The 14,874-nt window shown below is 47.3% G+C and overlaps 1 protein-coding gene across 1 annotated transcript in view; it reads left to right on the top strand.

The window, feature by feature from the left end:
• sema4gb (sema domain, immunoglobulin domain (Ig), transmembrane domain (TM) and short cytoplasmic domain, (semaphorin) 4Gb) overlaps positions 1 to 14,874 on the top strand; it is a 56,300-nt gene that overhangs the window by 17,004 nt on the left and 24,422 nt on the right. The gene's annotated exons all lie outside the window — the stretch shown is intronic.

The raw sequence follows: 14,874 nt of genomic DNA, 5'->3' as shown, positions 1-14,874 counted from the left end.
TGAATATGAATGAGAAACAGCACAACTTTTTTGTCATTATTTTTCCTCAATTAACAACCATTCAAATACTAACCCACACAATCGATCGGTGTTATTATGGCCGAATATTTGACCGATAAAGCTTTTTGTCTCATCCCGAGCAGGAAGGAGTGGGCAGATACACCAGGAGAATAGAGAGGCATCCTGGCTGTCTTAGCGCCATGTCTGTCCTTGAGTTATCACCAATGAAAGAGAGTTTTTCTCTTTTTTTTACACATAAAAGGCTTCATTATGGAGAAGCGACGTAGCACAGCGGACCCGCGGGGTCGTAAGTTTCGACTCGTGGGCGGGACTTTGCCTCTGTGCCCTTGAGCCTTGGCGCTTTGCTGCAATCTTGCTGATAAAAATCTGGCTTTAGAGACGGGTTATGGGATGTAATAGCTGTGAGCATTAAAAGTCTGCCGGCCTCATAAACAACGCTGGAAAGCTCCCCTTGTCTCCTCCCACACGGACAGCAGCTCTCAGTAATACAATAAACAACAGGACTCCTTCTCCACATTAGTGCTGAAAAAGTTTGTATGGTGTGGGCGGCTGTGAGGCTAAGGAAACCTGAACACTAGGACTCGTTTGATGTGTGAGGGGTTTACCACAGGTTGTGACTGGAAGCTGTTGCGTTCTTCTGGTCGAATGGATACACTCATGTTCTGTTGTGCTGGAGGTCGCTCTGGACAAGAGTGTCTGCAAAATGAATGTAACGTAACGTAATGTAATGAAATGTAAAACGCTCTCTGGATTCCATAGCTAAGAGCAACCAGTTTTTGCACGCATTTTGCACCAGTGGCTGGTTTTCATTGAGACTGAGGAGAGACAACCATTGAGCCTTATTTTAGTCAATAGAATCCTTGAAACATTCCCCCACTGTCACCCTCTGCCTTTTTCCCCTCTGCTTTGTCGGCCGGCTGGATTCAGCGTTTCCTGTGTCGCACTGTGATTTGTACTAAGGGTAAGAACCTGTCAGTCTCGCAGACAAACCCATGGGCGCGTCCCTCCAAAAAAAAAAAAAAAAAAAAAAGCTGCATCATCATTGCGGAATGGAGACGCACCGTGACAGCCGTAGCTATAACAAACAGAATCGCCCCAGGGCAAATTTTAGCTCGGTGCGTCAGACCGTCACGGTAAGTAGTGGCAGTAGCAGAGAGGTGATTTGAATATTACTGCCAGCTGTGTTGGTGCAGGGCCTGTCACCTCTCTCTGAGGATTGACTTTTGTGGTGTGTCTCGACCTGTGGCTGGAAACGTGTGCGCTCTGCGCAGTCGACGTCTGGGGTCTGCGCAGGAGAGCGCAGTCATCGTCTGTAGGAATGCAGTGCCTCTCCCTGCCTTCCTCGTTCCTCTGCTCTGGGGGACAGGTGCCCTTGACCTACTTATCCGCAGTGCAGGGAAAAAGCTCAGTCAGTGAAAAACACAGGCACATTCACATGTGCAAGCACACACACACACACACACACACACACACACACGCACACACACAAAGCATGTTTTGCTCTGCTGTGTTAGAGAAAGTGTGTGTGTGCGCGCGCGCATGTGTGTGTGTGTGCACGTGTGTGTGTGTGTGTGTGCACGCATGTGTGTGTGTGCGTGTGTGTGTGTGCACGCATGTGTGTGTGTGTGTGTTTGTGTGTGTGTGTGTGGATGGGGGGCTGGAGGCAGTGGGCGGAACAGGCCTCCCTGCACACGCATGCAGGCTGTCTGAATCGATCATGCATGCTTTTCTTCTTTACCAAAATGCAGCACAGTGCAAAAATAAAATCACATGCAGCTCTGTGGCTATAACAACCGCAGAAAACAGAAAGGCTGTCTAATGCTGCTATACCTGAGAGCGCAGCATGTGCGTTACATTAACACTGTCGAATGCTGGAGTTGAGAGTTGAAACGTCCTTGGTGCCAGCATGGTGTGTATGTGTGAGAGCATGGGAGCATGTATGTACGTGCATGTGAGCATAAATGTGTCATCATTTTTTCCTGTGCATGGGTGGACTTTACCATATGTTCTCTTGTTTGTGCGTGTGTGTGTGTGTGTGTGTGTGTGTGTGTGTGGGTGGGTGGGTGTGGACATGCTTATGGATGTGTTCGTATGAATGTGTCTGTTTGCATAATTCTGTTTCTGGAGGTGGACATTGATGTTTTACTGTGTGTGTGTGTCTCTTTGTGTGCATGTGTGTTTATACATGCATGTGTGTTTGTGTGTGTGTATGCATTTGTCTGTGTATGCATGTTTTTACATCTGTGTACGTGTCCATATGTGCATGTTTTTGTGCGTATTTTTGTGCTTGCTTATGTGCTTGTGCATGCCTGTGCATGTGTACAGGAAGTGTGGAGAAGCTGCTATTGTACCACTACAGATGAACCAAAACCCAGGAACTGCTTCTGTTCAGATATTCCTAATTCCATCTCTGACCTCCTCAAGCGGAGTAAGAATCCCACTGCCTTCCCAGCACTGATGCCAACCAGACCAGAATAATGCATCACTGAAATATTGATGTGTGTATAATATGTCTGCTCCATGTGTCAGGTACAGCAAAGTAGGATGTGTGTTTCAGTGGCATATGATGTATCTGACCTCATCCTTATCTTACAGTGCAGTTAGCCGTGGAAGGATATCAGTCGTCTCCCATTTTTCCAACCCTCCTCTCTCAAGGTGGCTAGCAACTAGCAACCAGTGCTCACGTACTAGAAGCTAGGAAGTTGGGTGTTAAAAACAGCCCAACTTGAGTTGAAGTTCAATATCCTCCTGCATCCTTTGGTCTGTAATGTTAGATTATAGGCAGTTCTCATTTCAACACTTGTTGCAAATTCATTCACTTGCTTCTAGGAAGTAAGCATGCAGAAAATACCCCTGTATGAATAAAAAAACAAAAAATGAAGAATGAAAGCTCTCCCTTCTTCCTCTTCCCAGCAAATGGTGTGTCAGTCTACATGATAATGCCCTGTGTTTACTTGTAAAGTCATTTCTGTTTGCGGGAGATTGCACAATTTACTCAGGATTCTGCTAGGCTATGTACGCCTTTGCTTGGTTTCAAAGCCACGCCTACTTCTGTCAAACCCAGTGTAAACACGCTCGGGCCACATCGAGTACCCGGGAGCCAGTTGTACCTGGAGGTGCCCAGTAATCTCAACCAAACCTCATGTACAGCTGGCTGTATGTAAAAACACACATTTTGCATGGTGACTGTCCAACTGTAGTTGAAATGATCAGTTAGGAATAGAAAGATGGAAATGATCAGTTTATGTTAGGAGCTTTACCTGCCCCCTCTCAATAGGCCAATCATTTGAGCATTGAGAATGCAGTTCTCCACCCCACCTCACCTACAGTTGGCTTACACTTGACAGTTAGAATAGGTGAAAACAGACATATTTTCGTGGCCACTGTCCATCTGTGGCTGAAGGTTGCTGAATGTTGCAGTTGGTATTCAGAGCTGTACCTGCCCTCTACCAATAGGCCAATGAATTGAGCATTGAGAATCCCAGAATGCAGTTAAAATAGAGGGCCAGGGAACTGAGGATTTGCGGGCTTGATCCCGATATATTATACCTGAAACAATCCAGTAGAAGGTTGTAGCAGTGTGAGTGAGTCCCCGTCCCTCTGAGTCAGATGTTAAGCCGAATCCCTGACTCACTGAGGCGGGTAAAGACCCAGTGGCTCTTACTGCAAAGAGCAGCAGGTTCCCTGGTGTCCTGGCCAAATTTCCAATCTGGCTCCTTAAATTGGGCCATCTAATTATCCTCCATTGTAATTGGTTAAATGAATCCCTTCCCCTCCGCCTCCACGCCAGCTTGTGGTTAGAATTCTGGCACAAAATGACTTCCGAATGTCACCCAGGTGCGTGTTACACTTTGGTGGTGGTCGTGGTGGGGGAGTGAGGGGTGAGTCACTGCCCCCGCCCTCCCCAGAAGACTATATAGTGCACTGAGAGCCTTTAAAAAATGGAATTCACTTTATAAATGGATGGAAGTAAATGGAATTCCTCCTCATTGCCATCATAAGAATGTCAGAGCTTCAGTGATGAAAACAGGGCATTCAGCCCAGCTAGGCTTGTTATCTGGCATATAGTATAGAGTGGATCTAGGACGGTTTCAGGTCTGGCCTTGAAGCCTGTAAGACACTCCAGGCATGTGTATCTCTCTTAAGTGAAAAAAAAATCCTTCCTAGTGTCAGTGTACAGTGTACCTTGTTGCCAGCCGTTGCAGTGTATGAGGTTTGATGCTTTTAACAACCTCAGCTGCCCTGCAAAGTGTCGAGCCGCATGCTTCACATTCATTCATTCATCTTGTCAAACATTAAGACGCTTGTAGACACCTGATTTGCTTTTAAATCTTCCTTCAGCTTCTGAAGACCGTTGTTTCTCCCAAAGTGCTTTGCATGAGAGCGTTTGTTTGATACTATGTTGAAGTCTCTTTTTAAGTGACATTTCTCCTCAGACAAAGGAGCAGAATCTGACCAATTAAACCTCATGAGAGGTCTTTTCATTGGTCTCTTTTTATGTGCCTCCGTTTTGCTGGCACCAGGATCGTCTGTCAGAATCTGTTTTTTCTTCTTTGTTTTCTAGAATAAGCACAGAACCAGATTTATGCATTGCGTATGCCCGATTATTCTATTACCAATACCTTTTACATATTCATAAATCATTGTACTTTGAAGCTGATGTAAAGGAAAAAAATCAGAGTTGCGAACCAGTTTGACAGCTGTAAGCTCTGCAGCCAAAACTGCGCCATGACTGTAAACATCACAAGCTTGGAGGTAAATACCGGAACAGCAACACATGACAGATGAACATTTTTCTGTTGTTGTTGACAGAGGAGAGTAAGAGATTGTCGTATTGGAAGGACAGGGAAGTTTGTGGCCATATATACCCTTTCCCAGCAAAGAAAACAGAAAATCAAAACCTCTTTTAAAGGAAACCTTCAGTATAATATGGTACGAAATAGGAATGATAATCATTCATAATAACAAAGTAGTTTGCTTATATTACCTATGTGTCATTTCATTTGATTTATATATCAAAGCGTATATATTTTTAAATAATGTATTAGTCACCAATATAGAATTAATATTCCATATTATGACAACAGGAGGATATTTTTGATATTTTGATGTGATGCAGTTATTCTCCTCATTTAAAATTACTACATTATTATTAATGTGTAGGCAAATAAGAACCTAATACTACTGTGATGAGTAAAAAGTAAAGATTAAGAATAAAATAAAGAAAACAAAGACAGTAATGCTGTAATTTGACAAGGGTCAGTACTTGTGTGCTTGCATAATAGTTCCAGTGAGTGATATTTACTCAACAATATCTAATGAAATTTACTGCAATAATGGATCTTTGTAACATAAGACAGCGATGTTTGTTTCAGACTGTAATATGCAGTACCTTGTATTACTTATTTGTATGCAAAGTCATATGCCAACCTAAGGCTAGTGAGCAATGAGAACAGTGTAGATTCATGAGCTCATAATTCATAGTTTTCATCCATGTCCTGATAAATGTAGGTCTGATAACACAAACACCCCCCCCCCCTACACCCCCACCTCCACCCCACCCCCCACCAGCGGCACCATCTCGACTGCCACCGTGGCAGGGGATGAGGAGAGAACGAGTTGCGTCAGACCAGGCTAGAGAACAGACAGCAGACTGCGAAGAATAGGCTCAGCTGGCAGGGAGAATCTCTCTCTCCCTCTGTCCCGGCTCAAACGCGTGGGGATCCAGCTTAGCCTCCTCTTATACCCAGAGATGGGGGATCGGGTGATGCCAGGAGGAGGAGGGGAGGAGAGGGTGGAACCAAATGGGGAGAAGTTTTTCCTCAAAGCCGTCTGAGTTAGGCTGGGATTGGCGATGGTGAGAGGGAGCAGAGGAGAGGAAGCTGCAATCCTGTGTGAGGAGGCACAGAGGCACATGGTGCTCTTTATAATCACATGAGCGGAGAGTCTGATTAGAGCGGGTAATACAAGCACACACACACACACACACATACACAGGCATACACATCTACATGCACATATACATACACACACACACACAAACATGAACACACACATCACACATACACACATAAATACACTCACACACATACACAAGCACATACATACACACACACAGAAAAACACATGTTCACATACTCTTACACACATGCATAGACTCATACATGCATGTGTCACACATACAGCGCGCACACACAATATGTGTTTCAGCTGCATCACGGTACCCAGGTTATCTCGCACACCCCCTGTGTGTACAGTGTACACACTCAGCACATTCCACACATAGCGTGGGCAGGGGCTAGGGGCAGGGTGGGGTGAGAGGCCACAGCACAGGTGTGGACACAATGTACACACAGGTGACAGGAACAGTAAATAAAGTCCCTGGTACTCCGAAAAACACCTGCTTACAAGCTGAAACCTCCCCCCCGGGTTGCTCCAAATTGATTTGTAATCCTTTCATCAAGCTCACGCCGTCCTGACAGCAGCAACAGTGATCTAATGTGCAGTGTGTGATTCAGCCGTGTTAATGTGATCAGCTTGTCTGTCTCCTGACTGGGCCTGAGGTCACAGACCTGCTGATTGGGCACACGGTGTGTGTGTGCGTGGTTGGTGGTTTCTTCTGGGGTTACGTGTGATGGCCGTGTGACAGAAGTGTTTCCTCTCACGCAAGACTCACCAGAAATTTGAATGAGAGTCGTCCCCAGAGGCAGTCTGCTGATATAACCAGTAGGCAATGCCACGAGTGTGTTCACCACATGGAGAGTTTCATAAAGTCTGCCTCACCACGGGCGGGTTCACCTCGTGGAGCGTTTCGCAAAGATTGCTACACCCTGGGAGAGCCCACCACGTGGAACTCTTGCACTGATAGGAAGTGGTTTGTAGCTGAGTAGTTTCATGGAAGTGTTACTGGGAAATGTAGTCCAGACCCTTACTGAAAGGGATCAGCATTACTATGCATTACATATTACTCAGCAAATTGGGGCAGCACTGTAACCTTGTGATAAAGAGCAGGGCTTGTAACCAAAAGGGTGATGGTTCAATTCCCTGCCGGGGGACCGCTGTTGTACCCTTGGACAAGATACTTAACCTGCAATTGCCTCAGTAAACGTCCGCTTGTGTAAATGGGTAACATATAAAAACTGTAACCTATATAAGTTGCTCTGAATGTGAGCATCTGCTAAATGGCAATGATGTAATGTAAATTCTCTTAGCTGTTTCCATAGTTCATGATTTTATTGAAGCAGTTCAGGTGAGGTACCTTGCTCGAAGGTACAGTAGCAGTACAGCAGAGCCTGGAAATCGAACCAGCAACCTTCTGGGGAGGAGCCCAGCTCCGTCACAACACACCCGCCACCTTAATACCTGGGGCTCCCCATGGGTGCTGACTGTGTGGGTGAGATCCTAGACAGACCTGTTTCAACACCCCTGGATTTTCCATTCATGGTTCGGAATAGTCACACAATGCTGTCTGCTCCTGAGCAGCGGCACGCCTATGCCCTGACCTTCATGTGACGTATTAATTACATGTGTTTACTGTGTTGTTACATGAGTATCGATCATGTGTTCATTGCATGAGTTCTTTAAAGGAAGTGTGTTTTTGTTGTGCGAGTCATTCAGGAACAAACCCCGGCTTTGTGCTGCTGCAGTCCATTATTCACAGATTTCCCCACTCCAGGGGGTTGCTGGGACATTTCCTCTCCATTGTCATTGAGGCTTTTCTGGGCACGGCCGTATTAGCAGAGGACCTCTGTGCCTGGATTCCCGGAGTTTGCTCCCTCCCGTGTTTCTGTGTACAGTAAAGGTGTGGATTACGTTTGGGGCCAGGTGAGGGGGAGGTGGGGTGATGTGGTCGGGGGGGGGGGGGTTATCGTCTCTCAGACAGCTCCTCCGTTTACACCTCTGCCTTTGTGACAATGGTGGTGAGAAAGCTGATCACTGGAGTGAAATGCGAGAGGCGGGGTGTGTGCAGAGTAATGAGCCATTTTGAAAACTGTGCATACAAGGTACTCTGAGACAACAACACAAGCTATCTTGAGCTATGTCCATGCATTTTCAATGTGTCCAATATGATTAGAAAGAAAATGCCCCTGTCAGAAATGCCCGGTCTTTCCTGCTTCCCTGTGTCTTTTCTCTTTAAAATCTGTCATTACCTGGGACTATTTACAGTCAAGGATGTGACGAATATTTCCCTAATGTCATCAGAAGTTTTCCTTTGATCTGAATTTGCACAAAATAAGGTCCAAGCGATGTTATGTACCCACTTTGTTCATTCATGAAATTGGGGTGAAAGTAAAGCTTTTGCTTTGAATAAATTTCATTTGTCAACTCTATCCAGTTATCTGATGTTGTTGTTCCATTTCTTTCATTCTCAATGGAAACACCTTCATTCATAACTTTTGGTGATAGCTGTACTCACCAAACTGTGTTTGTTGAGAATAAAAGTAACTCTTGTGTTTAACTGTTGGTCAAAGTTAAGGGTGAATGTTGACTGAATCTAAATCATATTGAATTCAAACGTGATTTATGCAGACGTTCTGCCAATTGGGTGCACTTTTAGACACGGGAGTCATTCTTTCCCTGGGCTTTTCGCTGAGCTCGAAAGATGTACAGTACAATCTGTTATTTTAGATGGTGTAGTGGTTGAAATTGATGGATGTTGAGATTCTGGGAAAAAAGATGTTCGGGTCTCTGTCATTGGATGTGTCCTTGGTGTCACGTCACTCCGTTGAAGAGATGGAGTGTTTTTTCCATTTGTCCTTCTGTGGTCACGTTACCACTGCTGATCCTGGTGTTTTTCTCTACAGCACAGCTGAGTCATGGATTCCCCTCCCCACCCCCCACTCACCACTCACCATACACTCACACACCAACACACACACATACACACACACACACAAAGTAAAATACACACACAAAGTCACAACACACACACATACACACACCCGTACACACACACACACACACAAAGTAAAATACACACACAAAGTCACAACACACACACATACACACACCCGTACACACACACACACAAACACAAACACACTTCTTTAGAAAAGGCCGTGGTAAGAGTTCCTCAGCAGCTGAACCTGAAGGCCTGGTCGTTTCCTTTCCTTTCCATGAATTTGAATTATAGTGCAGCAGACACCTGCCCATCCTGAGCTGTCAAACCGAACCTGAAATTCTGGTCAGAGCTCCCTCCCTGCGTCTCCAGCTCCGGCCTACCTGCGCTGGAGCCTCAAGCATGACAGATATGCTGCTGTTGGTCCAGTTTGCTCAGGCTCAGGAGCTCGGGCCTGTTGTGAAGGGCAGGAAGCGTACTTCCTCTGCAGGTCTCGCGGTTTGGCGTCATCGTCACCATCGTCATCATCGTTATTGTCATCGCCGTTGTCGTCGTCATCATTACATAATCTCTGACAAGGGGACCTCCTTGTCACGTGTCGCCGGAGCTGCGGAGCTCACTCGGCCATTATTATTTAAAAGAGGAAAAAAGAGACTGAAAGAGGTGACCCGAGCCCAGCCTCGGGGCGAGGATATAATGGCTCTTACGTCACGGGTTGTTCGTGCAGTGTGTGTCTTTATTTTCGTTTCACGTGGTCCCGGAGACGAACACGACCCCAGGGGTGAGTGTGGTGTTCCAGGCCGCCCCGCCTCCCTCCAGGCCCCTGTCACGTCAATGCCAGAGCAAAATGGGGGAGTAGGGAGAGGGGTGTGTGTGTGTGTGTGTGTGTGTGCGCGTGTTTATGTATGTGAGGAGGGAAAGGTTTAAAGACTGTTATGGTGACTGACCTGCCCCCCTCCCCCTACAGATAGACGCCCCCAGCCTGTTCTGACCTTTTGGCCCTGTGGGAGAGATAGCCACGTCCTGACGATGGACTTTCCTCCTGATTGGCTCCGAGTATACAAATGACTCTCACCACTGGTGCAGTGGGTGCCTGCAGTTGTGGGAGGGGGCGAGCTAGCCTTGGGGGGGCTCACTTGTACTCTGACTACCCCCCCCCCCCCCCCCCCCCCCCCCCCAAAACAGTGATGACTAACACAACAAGGTCCACAGTCAGCCCTATCAAGCATACATACTCGAAAAGATACAGGCACACAAAGTGGCATACTCATGAAAGGACATATTCTTGGGTAGATACACACAGTCTCACGCACATGCGCACTCACACACACGTACATTGTTTATGCCCAAATGTGCTCTGCTGATCCCTCACGTCACCAGCATACACATCTGAGATTGTCACTGATGGCTATGGAGGAAGTCAGCTGTGCAAGCCTGTGTGTGTGTGTATGTGTGTGTAAGGTGAATAAGTTGAGAGGGAGGGCACTTGAGCCTTGAGTCATTACAGCCTGATTTGGTGCATTTCCTGTTAGTCGTGACCGGAACAGAGACTGCAGGGACCTGCAGTATAGGGTTGGATTTAAGGGGGGTAGGTTATTACTACAGATATTTGCTGAGTAGAAGGTCAGGTGCTTCTCTGTGTTGGGAGGAAGCCAAGGATCTCCTTAAAAAGGCTGCAAAGCTGCATCCACAGAAGAGTGCAATTTACTGTGGGATTTGACTGAAGGATAATAGGATTATATAAAAAACTGACCAATCATGCAGGTCATTTCTGAGCAGCATATGCTTTTTTAAGAAAGTATTGCCTTGTGGCTACAGAAATGTCATTCAGGTGTTCTCAGTGAGTTCAATGGAGATATCGGTTTGGTGCTTCCTGATCCTGGATCAGCTAGCCCAACTGTAATGCTAACTCCAACCATTTTATACAAAAAAAAAACCATATCAAGGGCAGTAGCTAACTCAAAATCGCAGTATTGCTTGGGTTGAGGCAACGTGTGGCAATATGGAAGAGAATGGGTGAGAGTTGGCATGGTAACAGAAACTCCAAGCTCAAACTCCTCCACCCCAGTCTCCTGTACCCACTCTGATGAATGGTAGTTCAGACCTCTAGAGACCGACTGGCTGCAGAAAGTAAACCTTAAAGCAGGTTTGACTGCATAATGCAGCCGTTCAACTTGGAGAAACAGCATATAATTATTACTTTAGTGCGTCTTAGGGGCAGTCACTGATGCAGGTTACTTTCTTCCCTGTTATTAGCAGAACACTTGTCCTCATCTCGTGCGTATGACGTCATCAGCCATCTTGTCACGGCCACTTCCCCCTCCCGAAACTGACTCGTATCTCCGGTGTGGCCAAGGGGTCGGCCTGAGGCAATTACTCACAGGGCCCCTGCTTGCGCAACCCGGAATCGCATGATGCCACAGCCAAGCAAACATCAGCGCGATGTCTGTGTTGGGAGAGGAAGGGGAGGTACGTCAGTGCTGTCCTCGTCAGGCCTGGATCCACGGCCATGGTTCAAGGTAGAGAGGGTCAGCAGTACTCTGTGTTACCCAGCGCGGGTCATGGAGGAGAGCAGAGCGCATGGAGAGGGATGGGGCTGTCTAAAAAGAGGGAGATCACCTAAAAAGAAGAAAAAAAGACCCCCCCTCTTCAGACTGCATCTCGGTTCCACTTCAGTACACGCCCCTAGCCCCTGCTACTTGTACTACTTGCCTACATATTTACTACATATTTACGTTGTACTACATGTTTACTTGTAGTGTCACTGTGATTTTGTGACGCTGAGACATATGGTAGTGTATGTCATTGACTTCTCTTAGTTTTCTAGGTTGTCCAACTTTGGATTAACACAAGTGAACTTGTGGTAGCGCTTGATTGGTGTTGTGGTCACACTCGCTGGTCTGGAAGTGTTTTAGCTGGGTCTGGCACTATTGCTCATTCAACTTGGATGAACACACTTCTGTTCTCTTATGGTGGAAGTCACCCGGGATAAAAGTGTCTGCTAAATGAATATAGTGTAATGTAAAACAAGAGTTAACCAGGGGTGTGAAGTGTGAATACCTTTTGTGTCTCTTCTCCAGGGTTAATTTAATTACAAACTTGCTAGTAAGCTGTCCTGTCCTTCTCTACCGAATTCCTGAGGACACGGGGAAGGTGTCTCTGGTCAGTTGGGCTCTGTACTCTACTGATGGCAGAGTGAGGCAAAGTTGACCCGAAAAATGGAATCATCACCTGCTGTCATTGACTCTGTGATTTGAATAATGTTTTACTGTGTAGGGAAATGTGATTGGTTTGTTTGAGTCTTTGAGACAGAATGAGGGATGAGGAAGAGAGAAAGAAGGTGAGAGAGTAACAGAGGGAGGGAGATGTTGAGTGATAAGAGGCATGGAGAGAGACAGAAAGAGGGAGATGTTGACAAAGATGGAGAGAGACAGAAAGAGGTGAAGAGGGGGAGGGAAAGGGGGATAGAGAGGCAGAGCGAGATGATTCAGCAGAGAACTTGGAGCTCCCCAAAAGTTCCTCATTCTTGCTGCTCTCTGGCATGAATCCCATGTAATTGGTTCACGTCAGTGATTGACAGCATGTGTTAGCTTCACCCTGTGTTTTGTGTTCATAAAGCCTCAGTCTCCCGTGACCGGTGCACCCCTCGCTGGGAGAGCAGGGCTGGGCCACACCTACTTCATGTGCCCTCATTCAGCCTCTATCCTCACTGTTAGTGAGGCTCCTTCTTGGCAACAGAACCTCGGCAATAGAGGCGTGTGTGAAATGCCACCCTGTCCTGGCCAAGACGGTCCCTGAGCAGTGCTGGCAGGATTTGAGCAATGGCTGGCAGCAGGGGGGTGGATTGGTGGAGGATGTGTGTGTTTGGGGAGGCAGGGGAAAGGGATGTTTGGGGGCATCTTCTCTGAGAGGTGCCCCAGTAATGCCAGCTTGCATCAGTGTGCTCACACAACCCTCCCCCACCACCCCCTCCACTCCCACTGCACCCCAGCACACTAACAGTGACAGTGGCTGTTTTTATTGAGCCTGTGCATGTGTGTGTGTGTGTGTGTGTGTGTGTGTGCGCGGCGGGTGTGGGGGCTGGTTGGTAGCACGACCCACACTGCAGCAGATTTTCCTTTCAACGAATAAAACAAAATGCATTTTAAAAAATCCCAGAAAAAACACAGGCTTAATTTGCTAAGTGGTGGTGATGTCAAAGCAGCTTGGCGGCGATGAATATGCAGTTGTGCTCAGAGGTGTCCCTGTTGTAGGACTTCAAGACTTTCGCTCTTTATTCGTGGAAACAGATCGCTCTTTGCCGTAGTGAAAAAGCGTTAATATTTCAGCGGCCGTCTGGCGCGGGCCGTGGCAAGGCGGAGGGCCCCCCTCCTGGGGGGCGTGTGGTGAGAGGGATGGAGAAGGGAATGAGGGGAAGGAGGGTAGCAAATCGGGCTTTTCGGAACGGTGCGATCCTGTCACCCGTCACCCAGGCTGACTCAGGAAGTTTTGGCAGCCCCAGGTCCCGACACGTTATTACAGTGTTGCTAGGGCACAGCAGGCATGTTAAGATAGCTACATGCTCTATTTGACTTGATGTACAATGTGCCACGTACCCCCGGTGTCACTGAGTGTTAGCTGCAGAAGTTCAATGGCAGCTGCAGCTTGTTGCATCCAACACTATTCAGGCAACGTTGTTCATTACATTACATTATTGCCATTTAGCTGATGCTCTTATCCAGAGGGATTTACATTATGTTACAGTTTTATCCATTTATACAGCTGGATATTTACTTTATAGAGGTAGTTCTGGGTTAAATATCTTGTCCAAAGGTACAGCAGCAGTGCCCCAGAAGGGAATTGAACCAGCAACCTTTCAGTTATAAGGCCTGCTCCTTACCACACTGCTGCCAGTTCCTTGACGGGATCACTGTGCTGTGATTCTGAAATGAGAAGAAGTGGCCCTTGGAAGTCTACCATGTCCGGGAACGAGGCAGGTTTCCAGTACAGTGATGGTGGCAGAGTGCAGTGCAGAAGCACAGAGAAGAGGCAGGGCAGGAACAGCACTATAGCAGAGCAATATTGTTGCTGAGGCAACAATAACAGCGGAGTTGCGGAACTGCGCTCAGGTTCTGTATAGTGACAGAGTCACAGAACTGTGAAGGGTAGTAGCAGAGGTATGGCACACTGGTTGAAGTGAAGCACAGCACAGAGGCACATGCGGGGCAAATGAATGGAATAATGGAGGAGATATAGCTCAGTCTGAGAGATACAGCACAGGGCCAGGGCTATAGCACAATGGGAGAGGGACACTGAAGGACCAGAGTCATAGAGCACAGGGTCAGAGGTACAGCAGAGTGGTAGAGGGGCAGTGCAGTGCCAGAGGACAGTACTGTTTAGTTCGCTTTGACTCTGACTTTTGCTGAATCAGGAGCTGGTGCCCGTGGGGAGGAGAAATAGAAACACAGACTGTGCCAGTTCATAACGACCTGAAGAGGGAGGGAGGGGGGGAGAGAGGAAGAGGTGAGGGGTGGGGGGGGGGGGGGGGGGGGGAGAAGGGGTGGGATAAGGGAAAGAAATGGAGAAAGAGCAAGAGATGAGTGGGAGAGAAGAAGATGGAAACGAAAGACAGAGGGATGAGAGAGAAGGAGACAGAAGGTGAGAGGGCAAGAGAGATCGGGAAGATCGAAAGAGGCAGAGAGAGTCGGGAAGAGAGAGATGGCGAGAGAGAGAGATGAAGAGAGACTGGAGGAGGAAGAGAGAGGGAGGGAAAGGGGGATGGAGAGACAGAGAGAGGGAGAGATGAGTCAGCAGAGAGCTCGGAGCTCCCCTAATAGCTTCTCGTTCTCACCGTTCTCCTGCTCTGTCGCCATGGGAGCGAATCCCAGCGCCGGCTCCCTGTAATGAGATAACTTTCATGCTGTCCCTCCCATTGATTTACTGTCCTGGGCCATTCTCTTATTACTGATACTGTGAACAATACGTTCCCCCTCAGAGCTCATTTAGAGCTGCGTTTAAAACACCAGCCCGCAGCG

This window comes from Megalops cyprinoides, chromosome 1 (genome assembly GCF_013368585.1).
Source record: "Megalops cyprinoides isolate fMegCyp1 chromosome 1, fMegCyp1.pri, whole genome shotgun sequence".
NCBI classification, from domain to species: Eukaryota; Metazoa; Chordata; class Actinopteri; order Elopiformes; family Megalopidae; genus Megalops; species Megalops cyprinoides.
The sequence above is the reverse complement of the archived record's forward strand: the minus strand, read 5'-3'. Positions and strand labels throughout refer to the sequence as shown.